The following is a 13,603-nucleotide window of genomic DNA, read 5'->3' as shown; positions in this document are numbered from 1 at the left end:
AGTACCTTATGTTTTCTATTTTTACGCGTTTTACTTAATTTTACTCATTTCACTCACTTCTACAGCTTTTCCAGTAAGAACAGGAACAAAAAAAGAAAAAAAAAGAAAAAAGCAGTAAAAATTACACTCTTCGCGCATTCTTCCCTTGCCTAAAGTAAAACAATAAAATAAGGTAAAAATTCAATTATTGGTTTTTCATCTTCCATGTGTTGTCAAATCTGTAAAACCAAACCTAACAAAGAGCAATGTTAATACACAAGACGCTCAATATCTTAGCTATACATGATATAACTATTGCATGGATTCGATTAACTCTAGTATATTCACAACTCATCATTTGTCATATTTTACAGAAATGACTTTTCCGACAACCTGATACTTTAAGTGTTGTTAATGCGCGAATTTCAATTATCTCATCACTTATTCGTTTACTCTCCTATGATTATCAAAACCTTTAGGGTACTTCCCTTTGGTATAGAAAGGTGAAATGTAGTATCCAGGTTTGGTGTTGGGTGCAAGCAAACAAACGAAAAGCAACAGGATGATATTTCCTTCTCCCAGACCCCTTACAATGGAGTGTGTTGATTTTTTAATAAAAAGACTTGAAATCCAATCAGAAAGTACTAAAATATAAAATATGTAGGGAAGTCTCAACTTTGAAATAATAATAATAATAATAATAATAATAATAATAATAATAATAATAATAGAATAACAGAATTACAGTACCAATTACGTAAACAACACCTTCCAATAAAGAAAAATAATTGCCACGACGAGATTCGAACCTGAGTCGCTGTAATGGCAGTTTTTTTACACTTTGCTACCAATTCCTCATACGAAGATAAGAAAATAAACTGTAGATAAACATATAACATTATTTCTACACTTGTTGATATAATTCAGAGAATGTGAAAATAATTTCTGCCGTCTCTTCTTCTTTGGAAATTAGAAGTTATGGAAAAGAAGAATTGAAATGTAAATTGGGATCATCGCTGAATACGATGACGTAGCCTCAACTTGAAGAACGTTTCGTGATATTTTCCTCATATAGGAACGTCTATATAATTTGTTTTCGAGTTAAACAAGGAAATCTCGAGTAAGTCATTGTGACAATCAGATAAGCAAAGTCTCCTTATATGAGCATTAATATCTTGTGTATAGTCTTAAACGATTTTAACTAGCAAATAGGTTGGGCGGGAGGTTAAATGTCGCAGTAGGTATGTGGTTAGCGCATTGAAGTTCTATTTGGCTGACCAGGATTCAAATCCCCGCCAGGCTCAATCTTTTTTAAATGTTTCAATTTCCATTTCAGTGCATACTCAATGTGATAAGCAAGATCTTCTCCTCCCCAGAAAGAAAAAAAAGATGTCGGAAAGAGGAGAATTGGAGAAGTTCTATCAATGGAGACAATGGTTTACAAACTTATTTCCAGCAGCTGTTCTAGATTTGATATTTTCATCTACTTTTCAAGCATTTTCTGATTCATTTGTGGTCCGTGTTTTTATTTTCTGGGAGCGAAAGTACCTTTCGGATATTTCCCGCAGATATACAAAGCTGAAATATATCTAGGCTTGGTGTAACGTGCTAGAGACAAACAAATAAAAAAACAACATATTGATATCTCTCTCCCCTAACCCGTTACAATGAAGTGTCTTGATTCTTCAACGAAAAGACATGCTCCAATGAGAAATTTTATAAAATATAAAATATGTAGGCAATTTCAACTTCTCAATAATAATAATAATAATAATAATAATAATAATAATAATAATAATAATAATAATAAAGAAATAACAGACTTACAATATCAATTGCGTGAAGAAGACCTTCCAATAAAGAAACAAATAATTACCACGATGGGATCCGAAACCCGGTGTCTGGTGCACGAATTTCATGGTTTGCAATTTTTTTTTTAATTCGCCCCAACCGTGGTATTATTCGCCAGTGGCACCTCATGTCCTTTCGGCTTATTCCAAAAGCGACAGGGACACGAAAACAGAAATATCGAGGACAGTTAAAATTCCGACCTTCCGCTTCGACCCCCCAATGGACTTCATCTCATAATCATCAGTAATTTGCCACAAACTCCTCATAGAAAGATAATAAATAAACTAGTACTTACGGAAGATACAAATAGAACACTCTATTTCTACTAGTGTTGATATAATTCAAAGAATGTGAAAATAGTGTCTGCCGTATTTTCTTCTTTGGAAATTAGAAATTAGAGTGAGGAAGAATAGTAATGTAAGTCGGGACCATCATTAAAAACGATGAGATAGCCTCAACTTGAACAAAGTTTCATGATATTTTCCTCATTGAGGAACGTCTATATAACTTGTTTTTGAGTTAAACAAGGAAATCTCGAGTAAGTCGTTGTGACACTGACATAAGCAACGTGTTCTTATACGAGCATTAGTATTTTGTGTATAGTCTTACATGAAACGATTTTAACTAGATAAAAGTTTGAGCGGAAGCACTTGGAATTAAAGCACTTAGCGGGTGATACTTTTGAAGGTGGCTGTGCAAGTCATGTGGTCGGAGTGGAAGGCACCGATTACATGAGTGAGAGGGTGTTTGGCTGTTCTAGGAACCGTAGTGGTTAAAGCATCGACACGGTATGCTGGAAGATCCCGGGTTCGAGTCCCGGTGCAGGCAATCATTTTTTACTGTTTGTAGTTAAATAAAGATACCGTTTAAGTCAAACATGAATGAAATTGTGGACTTTTAACATTGGTCCCCTTGGAAAAGCAAAGGTGCAAAATTTCTTACTTGTTTCTATCGGTGTGTGGGATCGTTATTAAGTGCGAAATGATGTAAATATACATAAACATAAACTACCGAAATTCTAATAAGGAATGCTCTTACAAGAATCCAATTTTCTTTCAGTGGTTAGATAATATTAACTTACAATGCGCAAGGTATTTTAACATAGTGAAAAATCAAGAGTATCCTTGAATTTTAAATATTCATATTTCTGTTTCTAGCAAAAGGTAGAGTTGCCATGAAATTGGGCTTATTCTTATGTATTAATTAATTAATTTATTTTTTGGAGGAACACTTTTGTTTAATGTTTCACGATTATGCACCGAGGGTAAAGGAGAGCGATAATGAGATGGATAATGGTAGAATGAAGAAAGTGGAAGGAAACGAAGTGTACTGAGAAAACCAACATTCGCAGTGTTTGTAGACCGCAAATTCCAGGGATCCCACCTACAAGAGAGAAGTAACAAACAAATCACTACATATTTTTATAAAGATTCATATCTTTTTAAAGATTCTTCTGCCGTGTTTGTATGTTTATTTTGAATACTAATTAAATAATTATGTGGTGACGGACTTTACAGAAAATAAATTTCAAATATGTTTACCCCCCCCCCCCCAATATCGTTTTAAGATCCCAGCTGGAAAAGAAAAGAAAGAAAATTAACTTGACTTACGCGCAGCAAAATTTATTCCGGTTTTGGTATATTTTCTGCTAGTCTGGAATACTGACATTACCATAAAATATGATTTTAGTTTGTTTGAAATCTCATACTTTTGTAGAAACAAAACCCTAAAGAAAGAAGAAAAACAGCAATCGGGAATACTTAAAGCACTTTGGAGAAGTGCTAAATTAAACAGTGCGCATGGCAGTGTCAAAAAGAATTTGGAAAAAAGAGCATTATATTAGCATGTACACCATGTAATGAAGAGTCCATCCACTGTGATCCTAGCTTTGTGCGGCGAGTTTTTCACCGCAATTTGAAATATTTTGAATATGCCCTAAAATAAGATTAAAAGTGCCGTTGCTGTTTTGTTCGTATTTACATCTTGGAAGCATTAAAATCTTTCTACCATCTTCTTTCAATCGTATATCGATATACAAGAGAAAACTGTGATTTTTTTAAGACCTTAGTGTCTCATCAGCTAATACGGAAAAGAAATAAAATAATTAAAATTACTGTCTAACTTCTATATTAAGTGGATTGGCAAGTACTTAATTAAATCATTTTGAATGCGGTTTTATACACCTTTGAATACTACGGAAGTCTAACATGATTCTTTTAAAGTGGGTCATACTGGATAGTGTAGTCCAAAAGCTCTACATAATTACTGCGATTATTGGATATTTTCGACTCATCGTCTTTTCCAAATTCAAGTTTCAGTTTTGCAAATAAACAAACGACTCATAAAAGCCTTTTCAAATGTCTCTATTCTGTTTTACCTTCTCTTTGTGTAAAATAGTGATTCGTCATGTTTGATCACTTAGCTCAGTTCCGAAATTCGAGTGCGATGGAAGCGAAGATATGCAATAGCAGCATCATGATCTTGTATTGCTTTAATTAAATTACACTGGTCTTTAAAAAAAAGCCCTGACAGCATTCCTGCTGATTCTTATGTAAAGTAATTTCCTGAATCCGAATATGACCTTCGTTTCCCCCCATCATCCACCGTTTTCGAGGGAGGTCCCCCATCTATTTTGTATCACTTTTTGAAAATTTGGAGTGAAAAGGATTATTATTTTAGCCTGTACTTTCTTCTGAAGAGCTAGAGCGGTGAAAAGTTCTAAAACATGAACAGCTGTAGTAAGGAGGTAGATTTGGGGGCATTTACTTCCTCAAATTGAAAAAAAAAAAAAAAAAAAAAAAATCAGTAACAATGATCGATTTTTCCAGTTTTTTCCGAATAAATAATCACTTGTCTGGGTCACATAGCATCTTCAATTCTATCATCAATGTATTAAATTAAGGCTGAACACTAACCCCTCAGCTTCCGCAAAAAGTAATTTCAGCGTTGACTGCCTAGTCCTGCAAGAAGAAATTTGTACGCTATTTTCTAAGTGATTCCAACAGAGTTGGACCCACCTGAAAAAACCCACTTTAAAACCCACCTGGGTTTTTGAGCTTTTTGTTAGTGTATTATTGGTACAACTAAGATGATCACATTTAAAGTGATTTTTAATCAGATTTTAGACTTTCCTTGCGAGAATCAGGTGCTTTCACGTTACGGTATACAACAACATTCAACATGAGACCTTTATAAAGTTCTGAATGCACTGAATGAATAATAATAATAATAATAATAATAATAATAATAATAATAATAATAATAATAATAATAATAATAAAAACTTAGCCTGAGATAGTTATAGAACAAATTAATGTATGGATTATGCTTATAGCCTATTCGAAGTAAAATATGCAGTTTTGTACTTTAGAGAATACTTTCCGCAAATAGTGTTCTCGTGGTCTCGGTGACACCGAGGGACGCTAGCACTCATAACCCGTTTGACGGGTTTAAGGCCATAGGTGCCGGTACTAATAGTAAATATATAATTACATTAGTAAAACTATACGTTTGATGTAAAACACAAGTATTCTTCAGCCCATAGCAGAACATACCGCGATCTACGATGTGATCGCAGAAAATTTGCCGCGCCTGAGCATAAAAATTGCCAGAGGAGAAAAAAATAGCCCACAGAAAAGTATAAAAACATGCCTGCTATGTATAGATGTCTTAAATGGACGAACTACTCGCATAAATATAGTTTGAACTATTTTTTACGTCGCGTAAAGCGTATTTTTAAGAATCACAAGTGTTTCTTCTGCAAAAATTTTTTGCAGAATTCCTGCAGAAAACGTTTGATTTACGAAAGCTCTTCGCAGAAAGACAAAGAAATTTCTGCCATTGGGTTCTTCAGTAAAATTTAGTTTTCCAACAATTTAGTTCAGTCATTTGTTGCTACTCTCCAAATAAGCATTCTGTAGAGTCAACACAAGCATTAGCGTAAAAATTCTTTTCAAATTTAAGAAGCTTAATGCTCAGAGTTCCGAAGACTATGTAACGCTTACTATTTCAAGAGCTGAATTCAAATTTCCGCACTAGTGGAAGTTTCGATGTTCAATAAAGAAACCTGTATTTTCGAAAAAAATCTGCCTGGTGAAAGAAGCGCTCGGGAAATTCCCGCAATTGAACGCAGAAGCATCGGAAATGAATACTTCAACAATAAAACTATTTGTTTTACGCTGGAAGATATTTAATTTCATTTAAGACATTTTGAAACAATTACTTTATAAAATATGAATTATATCTTTGTTAATTGTTTTAAATTAATTTTCAGGAAAGACCGTCTTGCAACAAGTGTTCGGCAAATTCCCGTAATCGAACGCACAAATTATCGGAAGTGAACTTCAGCAATAAAGCCATTTATATTACGCTGGAAGATGTTTATTTCATATAAGACATTTTGAAATATTTATTTTATACATGAATTGTATCTTTGTATTAAATTAATAGACCCCTTTTGGTATTCATATTTGGGGAACGTCAGTCAGGCTTCTGGATGACTTGATCTACATTTGTTCGTTTGTCTGCCAAGCTCCTTCATGGCTAAGCGGTTAGCGTACGCGTCTTCGGCGTGGGCCCCCGGGTTCGATTCCCGGAGGGAGCTCATGTGGTTCGGATTACACGTTATTCAGTAGGTCCCGTCTCATATAGCCTCGCTGCTGAAAGGGACGTTAAACACAAAATCAACTCAACTCGTTTGTCTGCCTCTGCTACACACACTACAGGGTGCAACTATCGGTTTTTTAAGTTAAAATTTTTAGAGTACAAGCTCGAGTCACACTAAATTTTCTGTATAGATTTTGGCGGTATACCAACGTAAAATTTCAAAATAGCAAGTATCCATGCTACAACGCGCAATTTTCAGTCTTTTACGTTTAAATTTGACGGTGGAAGCACGAGAAAAATGCTTAATTTGCAGTATAGATTTTCTCGACGATCCAATGTAAAATTTCAAAATGGCGGCCACTTTTCCAAAACAGCAGTGAATAGAAAATTGAAGCAAGTTGTGACAATGACAATCTTGAAATATAAATCACAGTTTAACACTTTTACTCCAAATCCATTGAAATATTTCGAAAAAACCCGGTTAAACCCGAAATAACCTATATGGACCAAGGTGGATTGGGCTTTTTCAAAAACTGCGCGGGTTTTTTCAAACCCTGGATTCCAATGCTAAAGTCGAAATCCAAGAAGCTGAAATTTGCTCTTAGGCAAATCCATATCCCTGATAAGAACATTTAATTCCGACTGGGTAACGAGTGAGGTTGTCGATGAGCTGAATCAGTTGAACTATCATTTGATGGTGCAGGCTGACTCAAAGTCTTTCAAATACATTTCTAGCTGCAGAGCATATGTTTTGGGGGCACTTGGATTTGCAAAGATTCGTTGTGAGGAACTGTCCTTAGAGCTGCAGAGATATTAGAATACTGAATTATATGCTTTCTTTGCTAGAGAACCCGATGGTGAAAGTCATACAAAAGTAGCAATCTGTGAGATAACAGCGAGGTTTGCACCAAACCATGGGAACAGCAAATGGCATTGATCTATAGATACCTTTGAACAATTTGATCAAACTACTGCAGCAAGTAGTGCAACATACTTTTGGAGCCCAATCCTTGTCCTGATCGTCAGCTTGGCAATCACAGTAAAATTTATAAGTAGTTTTAAGAAGCGGAGAGAGGGATTTTTGTTGCGCCTTTAAAGACAATTCTCTGTAAACATAACAGAAGCTATCGGGATAATTTTAACATTCACGTGGCATAATTAAACAGTAAATCAATGCTCAACATTAATCACAACTCACACTCACGTACAATAATTGACTTGGACAAAGCAGGAGTAAACATGTATCTTTCATTTTACACAATTTCAACACCTTGAAAACACAGAATCCCCGCTTAGCACAGCAACAAGTTAACTCTACAATCGCTAGAGATGTAGTAGGGGAAGGGAAGGGAAGGATTACAGCGCATTAGCAAAGCAAGTTTAAACTTACCGAAGCATGAAACTTCGTATGCAAGTGCGCCAATGTACTACAGTGAATCTTCCGAACTGTTGTTATATATTTTTATTATTAGGGGTGATTTGGGAAAGATGAGAGGAGCTGAAAGCTGAAATATGTCGAAAATAAATGTAAAATTGGGAAAAAACAGGAAACATCGATCACCTTTACTGATGTTTTTACAATTTAAGAGAGTAAATACCCTTCAAATCTACCTCTTTGCTACAACTGTTCATGTTTTAGAACTTCTCATCTCTCTATAGTGCATCCAGGAAGGGAACGTCTCTGACAGCTCGCAGTGACATTGCCACTACTCGCGTGTCAAGGTTTTTTTTCGGTACAACTGTAGTGGCAATTTAATTAATGGTATAAGACAGAGTGAACGTCGTTGGTAACATTGGTATCAAAGTAGGGGCTGCAATGTCCCACCGCATGTGGTAAGAAACGCCAGAGATCATCTCTTGTTGGCCGTGCTATAGCCTCTCAGAAGGCTAAAATAATAATACATTCCATCCTTCCGAATTTTCGAAAAGTGACAAAAATAGTTGGGGGCCTCTCCCGAAAACGGTAAATGGAGGTCATATTCGGATTCAGGTCATTTTACATAAGAATCAGCGACAATGGTGTCACGGCTGATTTCCATGCAGACCAGTGTTATTTAACTTGCTTTTCCCTCTAGTTGCTCAAATGAAGTTTCTATTACAGTTAAACAAGAAATAATTCCTGCGAAACAGTCTGTGTACTTAACATTTCCAGGAAGCCCATCGCATCTTTCGTAATTGTTTATTTTAATAAGAAATCAAACAAAAAACAATATTACGACCCAAGCACATACCAGAAGGCAGGGACATTGAGTCAACTGGGTGCCTGGTTATGTACATACAGTATATGGTTAAAGACTTGTACGCACTTTGTTCTCGAAACTTCTCTCACGTCGTTTGTCATGGTAACAACCTTTCACCACTGTACGTACCTTTGAAAGAGAGCAGCCCAGCTTATGTATATCGGCGGCTACGGTTTGTTATAGCAAAGATATGTATATTCTCACCAATCTTCTGATACAAAGCAATTTAGAACTACTTCAGGATTTAATTATTGAATTAATGGGAACTTTAAGCATACATTTGTAACCATGAATCTTATAAAAATAAAATAGAAAGTGAAACATTATCATTTCTTTGAATCAAGCGTTCTCCAAGCATTGCTTGGGTGCACTACACGTCACTGTATATATGAAAGACGTAAACCAAGATAGTCTAAGGGAATATCTGTAATTATGCGTCAGTTTAGTGCCTTAAGATGTTACCGTCAATCTTCGCCATAGCAGCGTTGTGATACTATACTTACGAAGTGGTATTTTATATTTCAAAGAGATTTTGATTTCTTATTTCAACTAAACTTGAAGCTTTTCAATTATATAATCAGCTTTCTTCATAAAATGGAATGCGCTGGATATTACCGAGGTAGAATAGAGAATTATCTATTCAAAATATTTAGTTGTTTTAGGATCTATGGTGATTATAGGAACATGACGTAGGTCAGTAAATTAGATAATGTAAACATGTGTCCCTTACTATAAGCGATTAAATCAAAATTATTATTCAATTTTTTTTTTCAGTAGTGTTTATTTCAATGTTATGAATGGTGAACAAACCAATGTAACACAATTAAACGGAAACGAAATAAATACAACTACATATAAATTAATTGTATACTTATATTGCAAGTGGAAGGGTAGAATCAAGAAATGTAAATGCACCAATAAAAGCATTATTCTGGAAGTAGGTGTCATAAGTATCGAAGAAATGTATCTTGAATCAGTTTCTTGTTGGCGACAATCTGCACAAAGCAATTAATATATATATTTCATACAGATTGATTGGCACAGCACGTATATTATAGCTAAAGACATAGTCAAACTCATCTTTTAATGTCTTTAATGGATCTTCATTTTGTTACATAAGCTTGAATGATATAAGCTTCATAACTCATTGGGAAGGCAGGCGAGTCGAGAGGGACGGATGCTATTTGAAGTTAGTCAGGTGTAAAGTATCTCGGATAACTGCATTTAAATTATTGGAGTGTACCTACGGTTAACTGCTCTATCGCCGAACCATGAAATTTACTAAGTGAATTGGAGAATTTATTTTGGTTTGTGGAGAAGAGCAAGTGAAAGTCTGATGATTTTCTACTCGAAATTGGAAAAGTTTACACGCCTTGAAGGTAACTTCTAACTTAATGTACCTACATTTTCATACTATTTTTCGTGTGGTCCGACAATACAGCAGGAAATGGCGTGCTTAACTTTACAATGCTTTCTTTATGATTATTTTTTTAAACGTTATTACCAGGGCTTGAAAAATCTTGCTTGCCAGTACTCGCCAGACACAGTGACCGCAGATCATTTTGCAGTCACCGACACAGCAAAACATATACATACATTTTTTGTTCTGTTTATTGGTATCTCTTTTACAACAACAACAACAAAAAAAAAAAAAAAAGACCTGCTATTTATTCTAGAATTTACGTTTTTGACTGATTGTATTTTACTCGACAAATGTAAAAAAGTAGTTGCCACTGGCGAGATTTTTGAAACCTTGTTTATTACTGGATAAATGATATCCTTTGCCACTAGCCTTTCGGTGCAGATAGAAAATATTCTTAATTAAAATTTATAGGTAAACTGTTAATTCTGAAAATGTAATATTTATTGGGAAAATTTAAAGCGTTAAAGACCGGTTCATTACTATGCAATTGTAATGGAAAAACTAGTTTGTAGTAACCACCTAGCACAGATTAGTGCACACATCCACCTTCGCTAACGCACTCTACACGGACTCTAGCTCCGCCCTGCCAAGACCGGAATAGTGCAATACGTTTGTAGTGACCAACTAGCACAGGTTGGTGCATATTGTGCTCAGATATAATGATGTCATAATGTCATGTTAATGTCAATACTCTTATTCTGGACGAGGTTTTCTGTGCATATGGATTCTACTCGTAAAATTAAAAAATTTTGTTGGGCTGTTCTGAATTTGCACCCCCAACTGGACTTGGTGTCAACAAATTGTGTGGGCAAAGGTTATTTAGCAGAAACTTAATTCATTGCTCATTATTAATTGAATCTTACCTTTAAAACGGACTTTTGGACGAAATATAACCTGCTACATAGTCAATCGTCTACGGTACTTCCAGGCGTCCGTGACTATACCCGTTCGTAAGACTTGAAACCGAAAAGGCATACATAACATGGTTATATCTGTTATCCAACATAAACATTAAGTACCCCTCTGGCATGTCAGGAATGAAATCTTTTATTAGAACTACTCAATTTAAAACTGTATTACTGTATAATTACATACACAGTTACAGTAGCGAATTTCGTATTTGTTATTCAATGTTGCCAGCACCTAAACGACTAGTTCTTTTCCCCATTTTCCCTCAGTCGTACATTGAATTTCCCTATATAATTAAAAATTTCCCACTGGCACACAAGCTGTAGTGCATAAAACATGAACTTAAAACCACCAATTACCTTGTACACCCAGCCACAAAAGTATCTACCTCCTAAGTGCTCTAATTCCAATACTTCGGGTCCAGGTCTTTTGCAGTTGTGAGAACGCCTAGACAGATGAACCCAAATTACACGTAACTTTTCTCGGCACTGACAGCTTTTGGTAGCCCTGATCCAGGTGTTTATCCAGGTAAAATTGTAAAGTAGGTGACTAACGAAACACTTTTCCATTCTAAAATGAATCTCTATGGTTCGAATCGTATTTTCCAAAGAACACCATATATTTATCTTAATATTGCTGTGTATGTAATGTATTATTTCATTTTATACTGTATGCTTGTATATATATATATATAGACCACACATTAATGAGAAAATGCTTGAAAGTAGCTGAAAATATCAAATCTAGGACAACTGCTCGAAATAAGTTAGTAGATGATTGCCTTCATTGAGAGACCTCCAATTCTCCTCATTCCAACATCTTTTTCTTTCTGGAAGAGAGAAGATCTTTTTTGTCACACTGAGTATGTATTGGAATTGAAACATTTGAAAAAGTTTCAACCTGGTCGTGATTCGAACCCCGGCCCGTCGAAGAGAAGTTCAATACGTTAACCACTTACCTACCGCGTTACTTAGCCTTTTACCTAAACTTTTAGCTAGTTAAAATCGTTCCATGTAAGACTATACAAACTACTAAAGCTCGTATGAGAAGACGTTCCTTATGAGTGTCACAATGACTTACTCGAGATATCCTTCTTTAACTCAAAAGCAAGTTATATAGACCTTCGTCAATGAGGAAAATATCACGAAACGTTCTTTAAATTGAGTCTACCTCGTCGTTTTTAATTGCTCCCGATTTACATTACTACTATTCTTCCTCATCGTAACTTCTAATTTCCAAAGAAGAAGAACCGGCAGCATTTACGCCGATCCCAAGAGTTTCAGTATTCGCGCGCTACCCTAGCCAGTTGTTTGAAGTTGGCCATGTAAAATGTACAGAAAAAATTGAGGAAGAGAACAGAACCTAACCAATCTCTGCGGGGCTTCTAAACCGTTCCTATTACTACTACTACCACCACCACTACTACTACTACTATTACTACTACTGCTGCTGCTGTTGCTGCTGCTGCTGGTGCTGCTGCTACTAGTACTTTATTATTATTATTATTATTATTATTATTATTATTATTATTATTATTATTACTTTTGCTATGGATCCGTAGCGAAACTGCAAGCTTATTTTAGTGAAAAAAGTTATGAAAAATTTTAAAAAATCCTTGGGCAAGGTTTGAACCCACGCCAAAAACTATTTTCATTACTAGAACGTTGCTCTAGAACACTCGGCCACGAGGGCCTACAGCAGTTGGTCCTAACTTCCGCTATATGTAGGTCATGACTTTTGGGGCCTTATGCAGAGTCGTTCTGACACGTAATTAGTGCCTTACTAAAGAGTTCGACTAACATAGGTTTTCTGCAGTAGTCAGCCTTTTAGTCCGATGCTAATAATACGTCAAAATGACTCTGCATAAGGTGGTGTATCTCTTATCTGTATCGGCCAATAAGATAAGAGGATATCTGATATTCTTGGAATCTCCCGCACAACAAGGTCTGCGGGGTAGTTAGTTACGCCCCTGGGCCCGTTCCATACACGACAAATTAATTAAGGAGACAATATTGACAAATCTGACAATAATATACGAATATATAGTAGACTTTTTTATTATTTTTTTTTTTACTGAAATGGGTCCACGACTCATTATTGTTTTATTTACCTTTAGTGTGCTGTTGTTTATATAATGTAGTGAACTTGTTTCAGGCTTCACTTATAATTTCATTTTCTTATCGTATATGGAGTAAGACAATTTTGTCTTGAAATGGGAACTCTCGAACAGCGGGGACCTTCCCTGGGGGGGGGGGGCAGTGACCCTCTGCCCCCACAAGTTATTGCCCTGCGTAGTGGCAATCATTTTTTCTTGATTGGAAGGTATTGTTTACGTAATTGATTTTGTAATTCTGTTATTCCTTTATTATTATTATTATTATTATTATTATTATTATTATTATTATTATTATTATTATTATTATTATTATTATTATTATTATTATTTTATTATTATTATTTATTTATTATTATTATTTTACATTTTATAAATTTTCTCATTGGATTTCAAGTCTTTCTGTTGAATAATCAACACACTCCACTTTAGGAGGTTTGGAGGGGGATTATCCTGTTGCTTTTCATTTGTTTACTTGCACGC

At 35.2% G+C, this 13,603-nt stretch overlaps 1 protein-coding gene across 1 annotated transcript in view; it reads right to left on the bottom strand.

Moving 5' to 3' along the window:
* LOC145666498 (putative ATP-dependent RNA helicase DHX34) overlaps positions 1-11,233 on the bottom strand; it is a 127,982-nt gene extending 116,749 nt beyond the window's left edge. Inside the window, exon 1 of the mRNA XM_081733764.1 lies at positions 10,962-11,233. The gene's annotated coding sequence lies outside the window, so the exon portion shown is untranslated. The remainder of the gene's footprint in view (positions 1-10,961) is intronic.
* Between the last annotated feature and the right edge of the window lie 2,370 nt (positions 11,234-13,603).

This window comes from Thermobia domestica, chromosome 12, assembly GCF_964235325.1.
Source record: "Thermobia domestica chromosome 12, izTheDome1.hap1.1, whole genome shotgun sequence".
Lineage (NCBI taxonomy): Eukaryota > Metazoa > Arthropoda > Insecta > Zygentoma > Lepismatidae > Thermobia > Thermobia domestica.
Note: the sequence above shows the minus strand (reverse complement) of the source record. Positions and strands in the feature narration are given on the sequence as shown.